Genomic DNA, 13,161 nt, shown 5'->3' on the forward strand with positions numbered 1-13,161 from the left:
CCCTGGGATTGGTGTGAAGGGGCTGCTGGAGCTGTTCCATGCCACGAGAAAAGCCTGACTCGCACTCTGTACCACCAGAACACTGACACAACCTGTGTTTATGGCAGCAGATGACACTGCTGCACCAGACACTCACCTCACTGCTATTTGTGTTCCAGCTGACACTCAACAGCTCTTTCTGGGAATCTGCCCTTGGGCTGGCTTGCAGCAGGCTCTGCTGCAGCTCACGGCATGGTGAACAGCCCCTCGGGCTGTAAACACCTCTGGGAGCCCCCCAGGAGAGCACAAAAGGTGGAATACCCTGAATGGGTTGTGTTTTATTCTGCTGATCCTGCAGCTGCTACTAGGAACTTCAGTAGGGTGGTTCTCCACAGCATCAGCTGTGCTTTCTGCTTGATTGCAAAGTAAAGCAAAGACGAGAGCTGAGAGAGCTGTGTCCTGCAAGGAAGCTAATGGACCTTGGAGGGGTGAACCTTCACGGAATCAAGTGCTGGAACTGGAGTTTGAAGCTCAGTGATTGCTGTCCTGGCTGCTGGCTCAGGCATGACCTCTCCCCAACACGGAGGTGTTTTCTTTCCTCTTGGTATCCCCATCCCAGGGCAGGTTTATGGGCAGGACCCAGGGTGTGCCGTGCATGTCTGGCTCCAGGGGCAGCAGGGGCTGGGCACAGGCAGCAGGGATGGGTTCAAGTTGGCAAAACCCGCGGTAAGTAGCCAAAAGGGAGCAGGAGATAAAAATCCAGGGAAAATACGCTGTAGGTGTACACCTACACCTCTGATAGGAAAGTTCCCCGAGAGGTTTCTGCAGAGTTTAGTGCCAGGGCTGTCTGGAGAGCCGATGGCCCCGTGTCCTGCCTGCTGCTATGTGATGTCAAGCTGCTACAGGTGCATTGACTGACTTATCTCCCTTGTTCCCCCCCACAGGGGCAGTCAGGACGCGATGGTTACCCGGTAACTCCACTACTCCTTTTATTTTTATTCCTTTCTAATCTGTGCTCTGTGGTCCTCTCCAGCCTTTTCCGTGACACTTGATTTTCCTTGCCTGTTTAAAGCTTCTTTTCACTTCTTCCGTCCTCTCTTTCTTCATTAGCAGTAGCTTTTGAAGGATTCAGCCCTAAAACTTAAAAGCCTGAGCAATAATCTCTCTTAATGTTTATAGGGATGAAATACTTTCATGGTTGTATTCATGCTCTTGCTTAAGAGTTCACTGGACTGTAAAGTGAGTGAAGGCTTTGGGGTTTGTCCCACTTAGAACTGTAGGAGGGGATACTGTTGGAAGAGCCTCAGGTGCTGAGATAGATCCTCATTTGCTCATATCCAAAAATTTTTACATGGGTGCAGAGTTGCTGGATGTGCAGGAGGAGGGAGCCCTTGTTCTGGCCTGATCCCAAACCTCAGCCTCCTGGCTGGCTCCCCTTGTCCACATCAGTGCCTTTGAATGGCCACAGTGCTCCAGCTCCCAGGGGCTCCACAGCTCTTCATGGAACCACTCCCAGGCACACACTTGGTGTAAGGAGCTGGTAAAAAACACTGTGTAAATTCTTCATGTACCTGACATGGAGAGTTTCCATCTCTGCTCCTGCTTTTTGAATTGATGAGGTGAGTTCTGCACTGCCTCTTGCTCTGGAAGGGATGTATTGGCTATTCTTAGCCCTTCTTCCTGTGGTTGATGCCCTTTTTTCCTTTTTTTTTTTTTTTACCTTTTTTTTTTTCTTTCTTTTTTTTTTCACTGAATGAGTGTGTTAGGAAAACTCCCTGCTTGTATCAGCCACCATATGCCCTGGCCTGGTTTTCTTTGAGTGCTCAGAAACCATAGAAACATCTTGAGTTGAGTTTTGTGTGTGTCAGGGAGCTCAAGAGAGGAGGATTGGAAGGGAATTCCAGGGCTATTTGCAATTTTCACTTCCCCTGCACCCCTGTGATCCTCCCTGTGGAGGACAGCAGCACCCTGAGGTGGGAGATGGGGTTAATTTTGCAGAACCGGCCTGCATCCCTGACATGGAAGTACTTGGGATTCCACCAAATGGCTAAGTTTAAGTAGATTTAAGTTGTGAGGGGAGGCTGTGGGCGAGCAGGGCTCTGTGTCCAGGGAAGGGGTTTGTCTCCCTCAGGTGGCACCTGCCCGCAGCAACCCCGGAGATGCTGGAGCCAGGAGGTTGCACAGACGCCTCAGGGGTCTGTTGGAAATGAAGAGCTGAATTTATTGGAAGATGTGAAATTTCACTCTAATGGGCTGTTTGTTGTCATTTTTAGGGTGACTTTTTGCCCTTGTAGGGTGTGGCAAACACTGCTGGATTAGCAGTGCCCTGGGCAGGTTTGTCCTTTCTGCTGTCTCAGTCGTGATTTAGTTGCAGAACTCTGAAAAACCAGAAACTCTGGGAGGAAACGGGGACTGTCCCCTAGGAGAGAGCATCACCACTGTCCCCATGGGCAGCCTGTCCCAGCTCCTGGGGAGGGATTTTGATGATGCTCCATCCTGGATGCTGTCAGGAACTCAGAATGACCTCAAATCTGCTGCCACATCTGCACTGGGAAAATGGCATTCACATCATCAGGTTTTTCCTACCCTCTCTTACCCCCAGGACCTGCACTATGGGTGAGCTGTGGGGCTGGTCTTATCCTGACTTTGAAATCATCAAACATTACTACATCCACATGGCTGTGGCTGCACTAATTAACTTTATCTAATAAGAAGGTGAGGATAATTGTACTTCCAAACCAAGATATATCCCTGAAGAAGGAGGAAACTAAGCTTAAAGCAGGCTTGTAAGTATTATTCAGCAGAAGCATATAGACAGGTTTTATTAAATCCAGTTGCATATTCAAATGACTTTACTTATTTAGTTCCCTTCAGGGTAATCAAATAAACTCTGAGCTGTTTCAGGGTGTGGATGTGGTGAAAATGTAGAGGTAGAAGATGGATATTAAGTTGTGTGTGGTGACACATGCATCCCTCAGCCAGCAGTGCTTTGAGTTGCTAGTTTATAACTGAGCTGCAAGCAGAGGAGGCTTTAAAGGGATGAAGTGATCCAGAGCTCTGGAAATGGGGCTGAGACAGAAAACAGCTTCTATAAGATGATTTAAATATCTTTAACGTCTTGAGAGGTTTGGGCCTTACAGTAAAACTGTACAGCAGTTTTGTTCTTTATGAAGTTCTGTGGGTTTATTGCTATTTTTGAAATCCCATAGAGGATTTAGTTTTCTTTTTTAACCCTATGTTGTATTCTACTAATATTGCTGTAACAGCTATGAAGGATGTCGGGATTTGTTGCTCTTCTGCACTTGTTTGATTTGGTTCTGACGTTCCACTGATCGTGGATCACAGACCTCAGCCTGAATTTCAGTGTAAGAGCTGGATGGGTCTGTCTTCTCTTTCCCCAGTATCATTTGAACTTGGCCCATTTCAGCCAGATTTGACAGAAGGACAAAGACTGTAGAGAATAGTTTAACTTTTGATACTGGGGGCAGGTTAAGGGGAATGATGCCCATGGTGAGGCAGGAGCCATGCTGCCATACAGCTGCCTTGAGCTCAGCTTTGCACAGGGGCAGCAGAGAAGAGCAGATGTGCAGCCACCACGATGATGGAAATGTGTTTCTTGTTGGGCAGGACCAGGCCCTGGGACTGGGATCCCCTGGGACGTGTCCCAAGCTGTGCTTCCTGAGGCAAGGAGCATCCATGCTGCAGAGTGCTTCCCCTCCTCTTGATGAGCTGTCAGCAGGTTGGGGTGTCCTGGTGAAGCTGGGAGGGGAGGGAGGGGTTGGCTGTGCACAGGGCTGGCACACTGGGGCTGTGGTGCTTTCGTGAGCTGCTGCATCTGGGCAGGAGGAAAAGGAGAAAATGAGGAGCAGATGGGAGAGCTGAACAGTGAGTAGGCTTTGAGCTGACCTTTCAGAGCAGGAGGATCTCTGCATTACACAGCTTTTTAATTACATATTAGGAAACATTTCTTCACTAAAAGGGTTGTGAAGCATCAGGTCCGGACTTCCCAGGGAAGTGTTGGAGTTACTGTCCCTGGAGGGATTTAAAAGATGTGGCTCCTGATTTAATGGTGGCTTGGCAGTGCTGGATTAATGATTTGGCTTGATCTTAGAGGTCATTTCCAACCTGAATGATTCTGTGGTTCTAACCAATGATTGTGAAGTGCTCTTAGCAGTCTTGTCCCCATCTCTTTCTCTGCCTCATGCAGCAATGCATCTGTATTTGCCTTCAAACTACTCAGTTGTTCTCCTACAACTCCTACAACTCCAATTTCTCCTCTTTCCCAGTGAGATGCTGCTTTTATGGTTCATCAGAACCCATTCCCTTCTCTTCTCCATTTACTGGAGAGGCCTTTTGAAGCCCAAGTCTGTTTCTTGAGAGTTTAATCTGCCTCTGCTACTCATCCCTAAAATCTTTCTCAGCTACACGTCTTGATGTGACATCCCAAATGCAAGATTGTCACTTCAAGTAGGAAAAAACCAAAAGAATGAAGTTGATTAATGAGGGGAATTACTTCATGTGCATGTCTTCATTAATAGAAAGCAGAACAGGGAAGAGGCTTTGCAGAAGAAAAGTATGATATGAAACAGGGTTGTCTCCTATTTTATACATTTCCCTCAGAATACTAGGATTTATTTTTAGTTAAGCGGTGTGTTACTCATTTTGTCTCTCTGGTGTGTAATGTTTGCCTTGTGAATTTTGTTAATCACTTGTGTGTTGCCTGGAAGATCCTGCCCATCTCTTGCAGCAGGAGAACCTTTTGGGGAGGCAGGAAGAAAAGGCATCATGCTCTGCCTGCCTAGAAGTAATGAATATTGTTACTGACAGTAATTCAGCATTGAGTATCCAGCTTTGTGGTCCCCAGCACAGGAAGGATATTGATCTGCTGGAATGAATCTAGAGGAGCCACCAAGATAAACAGAGGAGTGGAGAAGCTCTGCTGTGAGAAAAGGCTGAGAGAATTGTGACTTTTCAGCCTGGAAAAGAGAAAGCTTTGGGACATCATAATTTCAGCTATGCAGTACCTGAAGGAGCTACAAGAGAGCTGGAGAGGGGCTGTTTACATAATTACAAGGGCCTGGAGTGATAGCACAAGGGAATGGCTTCACACTGACAGAGGGCGGGGTTGGATGGGATATTGGGAAGAAATTCTCTGTTGTGAGGGTGTTGTGAGGCCCTGGCTCAGGCTGCCCAGAGAAGCTGGGGCTGCCCCATCCCTGGAGGTGTTCAAAGGCAGGTTGGATGGAGCTTGGAGCAACCTGGGATAGTGGAAGGCATCCCAGCCCATGGCAGAGGAGCTGGCTTTAGGCAGCCTTTAAGGTTCCTTCCCACCCAGACCATTCCATGATTCTGTGACTAATAGTGTCCTTTTCTAATGACAGGTAACTGCACCAATATAATCAATTAATGGACTTAAGGTAAAAAAGAATCACAACACAGACACTGCTCAATGCTGCCTTTTCATTTTGGGCAATAAATGCTCTGTCACAATTGAAATACTCCAATACAGGCCATTCTCATGCATTTATTGTCCTACTCACACTGAGGAGCTATTGGAGCTAAGCAGGTCAGCATCTTCAGAAAGTTTTATTTTGGGAGCCTTGGACAGTGAGCTAATATCTTCCTTTGGCTGCAGCATTGTAAATCCAGATCTATCCACTGAAGTCAGCTGTAATGTATAAGCCAGAAATCAACTGGTAAGGATGGTAAAACTCTGGTTTTGATTAATTTTCAAGACATAAAGTAAAGCCAAATGTGTTTTTCTAGGCTGATGTCTGTGAGAGGGGTTGAATAAGCATGTGTAGAAGATGGTTCTCTGGCATAAAAACCAGCACGGTGAAGCATTGGAACAGTGACTTTGGTTACAGTTCTAGACCTTGACTATAAACAGTGGAGTCTGGGGTTTTCTCCTCTCAGCAATTAAGAATTTCAGTTAGTAGACAAGTTAGGGAAAGTCTGTGCAAGCTTTTCGTGTGTGACCCATAAATACAATATGAATGTAGACAGAATGATGTGTGAGAAATGAGGAACACATGCTTTAGCCTCTTGCTGGTGGCAGCTCCTCCGTGCCACTGTGATTCCTTTTTTACCAGAAAGCTCCAAGGCATGCACTTAACCAGGCGTTTTGGAAATGGCAACACCAGGAAACCACATGTGGCATTAATAGCAAACTACTTTTACAAAAGAACTGTAGGAGTAATTTAAAATTGAACGGCCTGACGTCTTGATGAGTTTCCTCCACCTATGCAATTATCTCCAAGTGCTGATTGGATGTGCTTGAGTTGCAGCCTGGGAGAGTGGCTGGAGGAGCCCTGTGTAGCTCTGGGATTGCTCTGTGTGCAAACCAGAGCAGCAGGCAGCATTTTAACTCTCCAGTAGGTCTACCAGAAATCCCATGTAAGGTGTGGGAGGCTATGCTGTGGCCAGTCCTCATGGGCTGTGTGGACCCCAAATTTTCCTGGTTTTTTAGCAATAAGCAGTTGCTTTCCAGACCTTGAGGTGTGGAAGCTCATGCATGGACACAGTTGCCTGTGGTGCCCAAAACACATTGCATAGGTGTTTTAGCTGATTGTGCATTGCTAGACTTGATACTTTTAAACACTGTGTGGTGTGATGAAGGCTTCAGTTGGTGAGGTATTTAATTTTCTTAGCCAGGCTAATCAAAGTCATAACTGTAATTTAGGTTTCAGTCCTGTGCTTGTTCTCATGTTTTACTCATAAATATTCAGACTGCAAGGAGTGTCTCCTGTGTGTGAAGTCATTTGCACACATACCTCTCCCAGTAAGAGCCCAAAAGACAGAAGTAACAAACATTCATTTTACAAGGCAAACTTTGTAGTTCCAGTCTTTTTCATTTTATTTTAATATCAGTTTTGTGGCCAATTCATGTAATTATTTGCCTAGAGGGAAAACCTTCTTTAAATAGGGAAAGCAGATCCAGTGTGTTTTCCTACTACATCCATTTGCTGCCTCTCTGATGTGGAAGCAACAATGACTTTTTGAAGCCCAGTTCTTCATGGCAGCAGTTTATTTTCCTTTTGATTTAGAGGTAATTCTTCCACAGGGATAATAAAAAGTTGTCTTATATCCCACCCAGCAGAGGAATTGCAGATGCATTTGTTTATCCTCTGTGATTCCAGTGGTTCTGGAGAGGGAGAGGAGAGGGCCTGGTGAAGGTGCTGACAGCAATGGCAAGGAGAACAGTGCAGCCCAAATTGCACTGGCAGAGGTTTGGTTTCTGGCTTCTCATGCAGTTTTTCCTCTGGTTTTGTGCTTTGAGTGTTGAGTGCAGCGGGTGGATCTGCATCTCTGTTTCCAGTGCATTTGGGTCCAGCCCTGTGGTACAGAGGCTTGGTGTCTAGGCAGAGCAAAACTGAGAAAACCAAGAAGTTTTCTCATTAACCACCAGAGAGAAGTAATCCAAACAGAAGCTGTCAATGACACTGGTGTGGAAAGACTATAAAGGCAGTAAGCTGAAGAAGTGTTTGCTTGTAATGCCAACATTCTTCCAAAATTTCTTTCCTAGTTAAAAATCGCATTCCCAGCTCAGAGGCCATCACCTCTCTCATAGAAGGATATTAAGAAAATATATCCAAAGTCCAACTGGACATCAAATGCTTGAAGAAAGCAGTTACACAGCACACATGGAACTCACTTAAGCCTCAGAAATTTGGGGGAAGTTGGGGGACTCTTTCTTCCATAAGAGTACTTTGCTGTTTTGGAAGAAAACTGGTGCACTGTGATGGACAGATGAGTGAGTTCTTGCCTCTGAAATGGTGATCTGGCATGTCTGCCCAGGAGCCACAGCAGTCTGTGCTGGAGAAGTGAACAAACTGGCTCTATTTTGGCATCTCCAAGTGACCTTCCTCAAAAACCCTAGAAGTGCCCTGTTCAGCCCCAGCCCAGTGTTTGTTTTCCACTCCTTTGGACCAGTCAGTGTTAAATTTGATTCCAGACATTTCTCTTGAGCATCTTTGAGAAGACATCCAAAACAAAGAGGAAGCTCTGTGCACAGACAGAAGGCGGCACATCTTGTGGTTAAAGAAGAGGCAGCTCCTACAGGGAAAAAGGTCCCTTATCTCATTTGAAACCCTGCAGAATGTGGTTGACATGTCTGGAAGACAGCTGGGAATTGAAGCACTCTGGTGAGCTCAGGCTAGCGATGCAAAGGAGGGGCTGAACAGTGGGCAGAGCCCAGTGCTGCCCCAAAAGCTTTCTGAGGATAGAGCTTGGATTTTTTTCTTTTTTTTCTGGTTTTGTCTGTTTGTTTCTTTCTTTCCCAAGGCTTTCAGAAGTGCTGGGAGCGTTGGTGCCCTGTGGAAGGGAGATGGGCTCTCCCTGCAGAGGCTGGCTCTGCGAGGCCGCCGGATGCCCGGCAGGGCCAGCCTGGCCTCCGAGGTGGCTGCTCCCTTGCAGAGCCGTCTGGTTTGCATTATGGGTGAAGTTTTTAGCAAATTACTGCTCCTTTCTGCTCCATTTCCATCAAAGAATGGGCAGAGGCCTCCCAGCAGTCAGTGCACAGATTTTTTGGAACAGAGCACAGATCTGGGGGGTGTTTTTGTTAACACACGCTTGGCTCTTATCAGGCTGCTCTGCATCCTTTACCTGACACCTCTGTTGGGGGATTTTTTGCTGGCAGCCTGGGCTGTGAGACACGGGTCCCCCTGCAGAATTATTTCAGAGCCTTTGAGGGTTTGGTGATGCTGAGCCCTGCCAGATTGTGTGGCCAATGCCCGGGCTGTGCTCAGGTGGCATTTTTGGAAAGAAACGTGGGAGAGGAGTGAGAGCTGGGTGGTCTCTGTGGGTGAGGAGGACTCGGCTCATCCCACTGCCCAGAGCAGCCCCATCTTTTGGGATCTCCCACAAGACTGGGATTGGATGCTACATGCAGGGAGATGAGATTTTGGGGAACCCCTAAATGCCCTTCCTCATAAAAAGAAGTGGGGTTTTCTAGCTGAACAAGAACAGCCTGGCTCCGAGGCCGTGCAGGATGCGGCCTGCATGTGTAAATTGTTTCCAAATGGAAACAATTATTCTTTCAAGGATTAAAAAATAATCACGTCTCATCAACGTTGCTGTTTAGTGCTTGTAAGAAAATTGTAGAAGCTGTTTGGTTTTGGATTTTTTTTTTTTTTTTTAATGGTGCAAAAAACTATCATCTGGAAAAGTGGGCATCAGGGAAAAGTGGGTTTTCAGTTTGCATGTAGTCATGGAGCAAAGAGGAATTTGTGTTAGACAATACTGAAATAGCTTTTTTCAAGCAAAAAGAAAATTGTTAGCAAAGGTTTGTCAATAATCATGTTCATTGCTTAAAAAATAGTATTTAAACTATTGTGATATAAATGGTCTTAATGCTTAAACATGACAGCTCTTGGTAGGAATGTTTCCAATGTTTTGTCATGCTGCTGGCTGATATGATTCTGGGGTCTCACACCAGGGACCCAGAAGTCAGGGCTCATGGAGCAGCCTCCTGCCCAGGATTCTTCCAGGCTCACAGCAGTGAGTGGTGTGTACTTGGGGTAGTTCCTTGTATGACCATAAATTAAATAATGTATTTAAACACAATAATTTAAAAGCATTAGAAAGGACAAATAATTAGTGCAGCAGCAGTGGTATTGTATGGAGTAGAAACATGTTATTTTTTAAGGGCTTCTGATTCTTCTGTGCGGAGGACTTCAGGGAGGGAAGAGGAGTAGCATTAACTGGGGAAGAGGTGACATCTCAGAGCAAGTCTCTTGGACTCAGCTTATTCACAGTCAGTGCCAGTGATTCCCAGCTGCTATTTAGAGGACTCACAGTTAATTTCTTGTTTCTCATTCCCTTTTCTCCCCTTTCCCTTCAGCTGGGAAGCTGGGAGCAGCCACAGCAACCTGGCTGCCTTCCTTTACTTTCCTTGTGACGGGCCTGGCAGGGCGTGCTTGGCCACAGCTTTTGCCAGAGCTTTCTTCTCACACAAAAATGTGCTGAGGAACCACATGGCCAGCAGACACTGTCCCGCCTGTGAGGATTTACAGCGTGGCCTATAGGAAAGGATGGTCCCTGTTCCCTGCCTGTGCTGCAGATGACCCAGGGCCTTTTGCAGGGATACTAAAATACTGTCATGTTCTTTTGTTCCTTGAAATATAATATTCTACCCTTTTTTGAAACCACAGAGACAGAGATGGAAAGGCAGCCCTTTGAATTTGTCAAAATTTGACTGCAGGGTTCCTTCCGACCCCTGTGCTAATTTTTATCAGAGCAGGAAACATTAAAAATAACCATAAGAGAAGATTTCCCAACTCAGAAGGATTGTCCTCTTAGTAATCTCTGGCTTTGTTTTTACTAGATATTTCCCCCCCTTAAAATTCATGTAATGCTTTAAGAGCAGGTCCATCCCTGCCAGCAGCAGTGAGGACACTGGAGGGGGATGGCAGAGGGCCAGGCTGGCACCTCGGCTTGCTCTGAGCCAGAGGTGAGTGATGTACGTGGGAAATGCTTGTTATTTATTGGAAGAGCTTTTGCATGTGAACCAGAGCTTGCAAGCTCCACATCTTCCCTTTTGGGTGAGCTCAAAACTGTTCTCAAGCCTTCAGCTGACCTCAGCAATGGGTGGATCTCCTTTTTGCAATGAGAGGTGATATTTTGGTGCTATATCTCAAGACTTCTGATCTTCTACTGTGAAGCAAAATAAAAAATACATCAGAATTTGTTTTAAAATGCATCTGAATATGGTCCCTTACTCTGAAATTGCAATGCTGTGTGGCAAAACCAAGGCATGCATCAAGACTACATGATATAGTAACAAGCCCTGCTCAAGCTCCAACATCTTATCTGACCCATGTCTGCATTCTCAGGGTCAAGGTATAATTGGTATCATTAAATAATAGATCATCAATGTATACCATAAAATATATTAAATTTATAAATAATGTCCAGCTGATGGCAAAGGGAGAGTACCATTGGATCACTGTGGATGATTATTCCTACAGGAACACCTGTGCCTATGTTACTCTTCGTGAGGGGTGAAACCAAGGCATGTAATTCCAATTATCCCTCACCTCTGCTCCATCACCAGCTGTCCCCACTAACCCAGCTCCTCCTGCTCCAGCTGCCTGACAGTTCCAGACACATGTTGCAGATGTATTCTCTTTGCAAAACTGGCAGCAACAATTTTTCTTTTCAAATGGGGAAGGGTGTCCCACAGGGCTGGTTTGGCCAGGCTGGTCCTGGAACACAGCTGGTCCTCAGTGTGGTCAGAAAATGAGATGTAAGTGGGTTACCAGCTGGGAAGGGCCTCTAGGGTGATCTGGGACCCCAACAGTGTGGGTCCCTGAAGCACCCATGGTTGACAGGTTTTGTCCCCTTAGCCAGTGCAGTGATAGCTTTGGTCAGAACTATGTTTTGGGGGAAATTGATTGACTTTTCCCTCTATATTGTTTTAAAACATTGGGTTTGTCCTAGGCACAAAGTTTGTCCCCTCTTGATGTAGTGAGTAATGAGTTGTCTGAATTGTGATCACTGTGTGTGATTTAGAGCAAAGGACTGTGATCAAGAGTGAGTGAAGGCACAAGTGAAATTGCTCTCTGGGCAAAAAGTAGAGCCTAAAGCCACTGCAATGCTTTCTATTGCTTGGGATGTCCAAGCAGAAAACTTCTTTTTCATACACTTTTCCTGGTTGTTTAAGCTAAAGTAATTTTTGTCCCCTCAAAGTAAAAACTTCTATAGAGATTGGTTTGAAGTGGGGAAATAGAGGGTTACTTGTTGTTTTCCTGTTCCTTGTTTATCAAATTAATTAGAGATTGCTTCATCTTTAATTAAAATGACATGGAGGAGAATTCAAATAAAAACAATAGCAATCTCAACACATGAGCACTCCTGAGATTTGCAGGCAGTCAAGCCAGGCAGCCCAGATTTCAGATGTTCTCTCTGCTATACCCCTGAAATCTCCTGGCTGCTCTTGGGAACCCTGCCTTGCTCACACAGACATTTGGCTGGGCAGGTAGAGCAGAGTCAATTAAATCTCCATCCCAGACTAGCAAGGCATTTAAAAGTCTGTGTTAGTCTTGTCCATTCAGTGCTGTGGCTGGCCAAGAGCCCCTCTGGAACCCTGATGGATGTTGTTTCTCACAGGCATTACATGCTTTCCCTCAAACATCTGAATAGGCCATTGTTTTTTGCTTCTGGATGTCTCTTTGTGGACTGATACAAGAATAGCTAAAAGCTGAAGAACTGGCATTTTATATTTACAAAAATAATAATTCTGGGACTTCTACTCCTCTGAGAAGTTGAATGTGCTGCCAGTTCTCTGCTCAGATCCCACGTCTGATCCTCTGGAAGTCAGGGAGTTGCATCTGGAGCTTCAGATGAATCATCTCAAACTTAGTTTCAGGAACGAAGCCCTGTGAACCTGATGCCATTCCCAGAATCTAAATGCTTTTAGAATCTAAAGAACTGAGGTGAGATAAAGTATATAGGAGGTGTAGTTTGGTTGTGACCTGCAAGCCTTTGTATTAACAGACACAACTGCTTTATGTATATTTTTCATTACCACTATGTACCTTTTGAGTACTGAGGGCTCCTTATAAGAAAAAATGCACATCTTATGAGGAATATAACCTATGCTTCTGGTCACCTCAGAAACCTCGTGTGTAAAGAAATCCTCATTTGTTTTCAAGTGAACTTCTCTTGTACAGGTCCCCCAGCCCCTCTAAGCCAGTGACTGATGATCTGTCCAGCTCATCTGGATTTACTTCTTTTTCCTAACAGAACTCTGTTCCCCAGGGTTTCAGGCCCTATCAGCATAGCCATTGCAGATTAATTTATTCCTTATCAGTGGCTGTGAGCTACAAGGATGCTCGTTTTAATGCAGCCAGTTCGCCTCCTCTTACCCACCTTTGCCTCTTTTGCTCAATTTCCCTATCACATACAAGATAAACTAAAAAAGACTCACCCCAATCAGTTCCCTAAGAAATACAGATATCTTTGGTGCTTTAGCACTGTACCACAGTTGCTTTGGTAGATCCTCATGGTTCACATGGCTGTAACGTGGGAGGTGTTTCATCCCAGCATGCTGGGAGGAGGATGTGCATATTCCACACGTGTGGCTGTGCAGGGCAGGTGTAGGAGGGAGCAGGAGCTGATCCCAAGGCGCAGCTTTGGAGGTGGAACCCTTGCATTTGCCACAGGCAATGGATTTACAATAAC

General features: G+C 45.7%; 1 protein-coding gene across 1 annotated transcript in view; it reads left to right on the forward strand.

Moving 5' to 3' along the window:
- Positions 1–13,161, forward strand: part of COL23A1 (collagen type XXIII alpha 1 chain) — a 119,926-nt gene that overhangs the window by 72,918 nt on the left and 33,847 nt on the right. The gene's annotated exons all lie outside the window — the stretch shown is intronic.

Source organism: Cyanistes caeruleus, chromosome 15 (genome assembly GCF_971803275.1).
Source record: "Cyanistes caeruleus chromosome 15, bCyaCae1.hap1.1, whole genome shotgun sequence".
NCBI classification, from domain to species: domain Eukaryota; kingdom Metazoa; phylum Chordata; class Aves; order Passeriformes; family Paridae; genus Cyanistes; species Cyanistes caeruleus.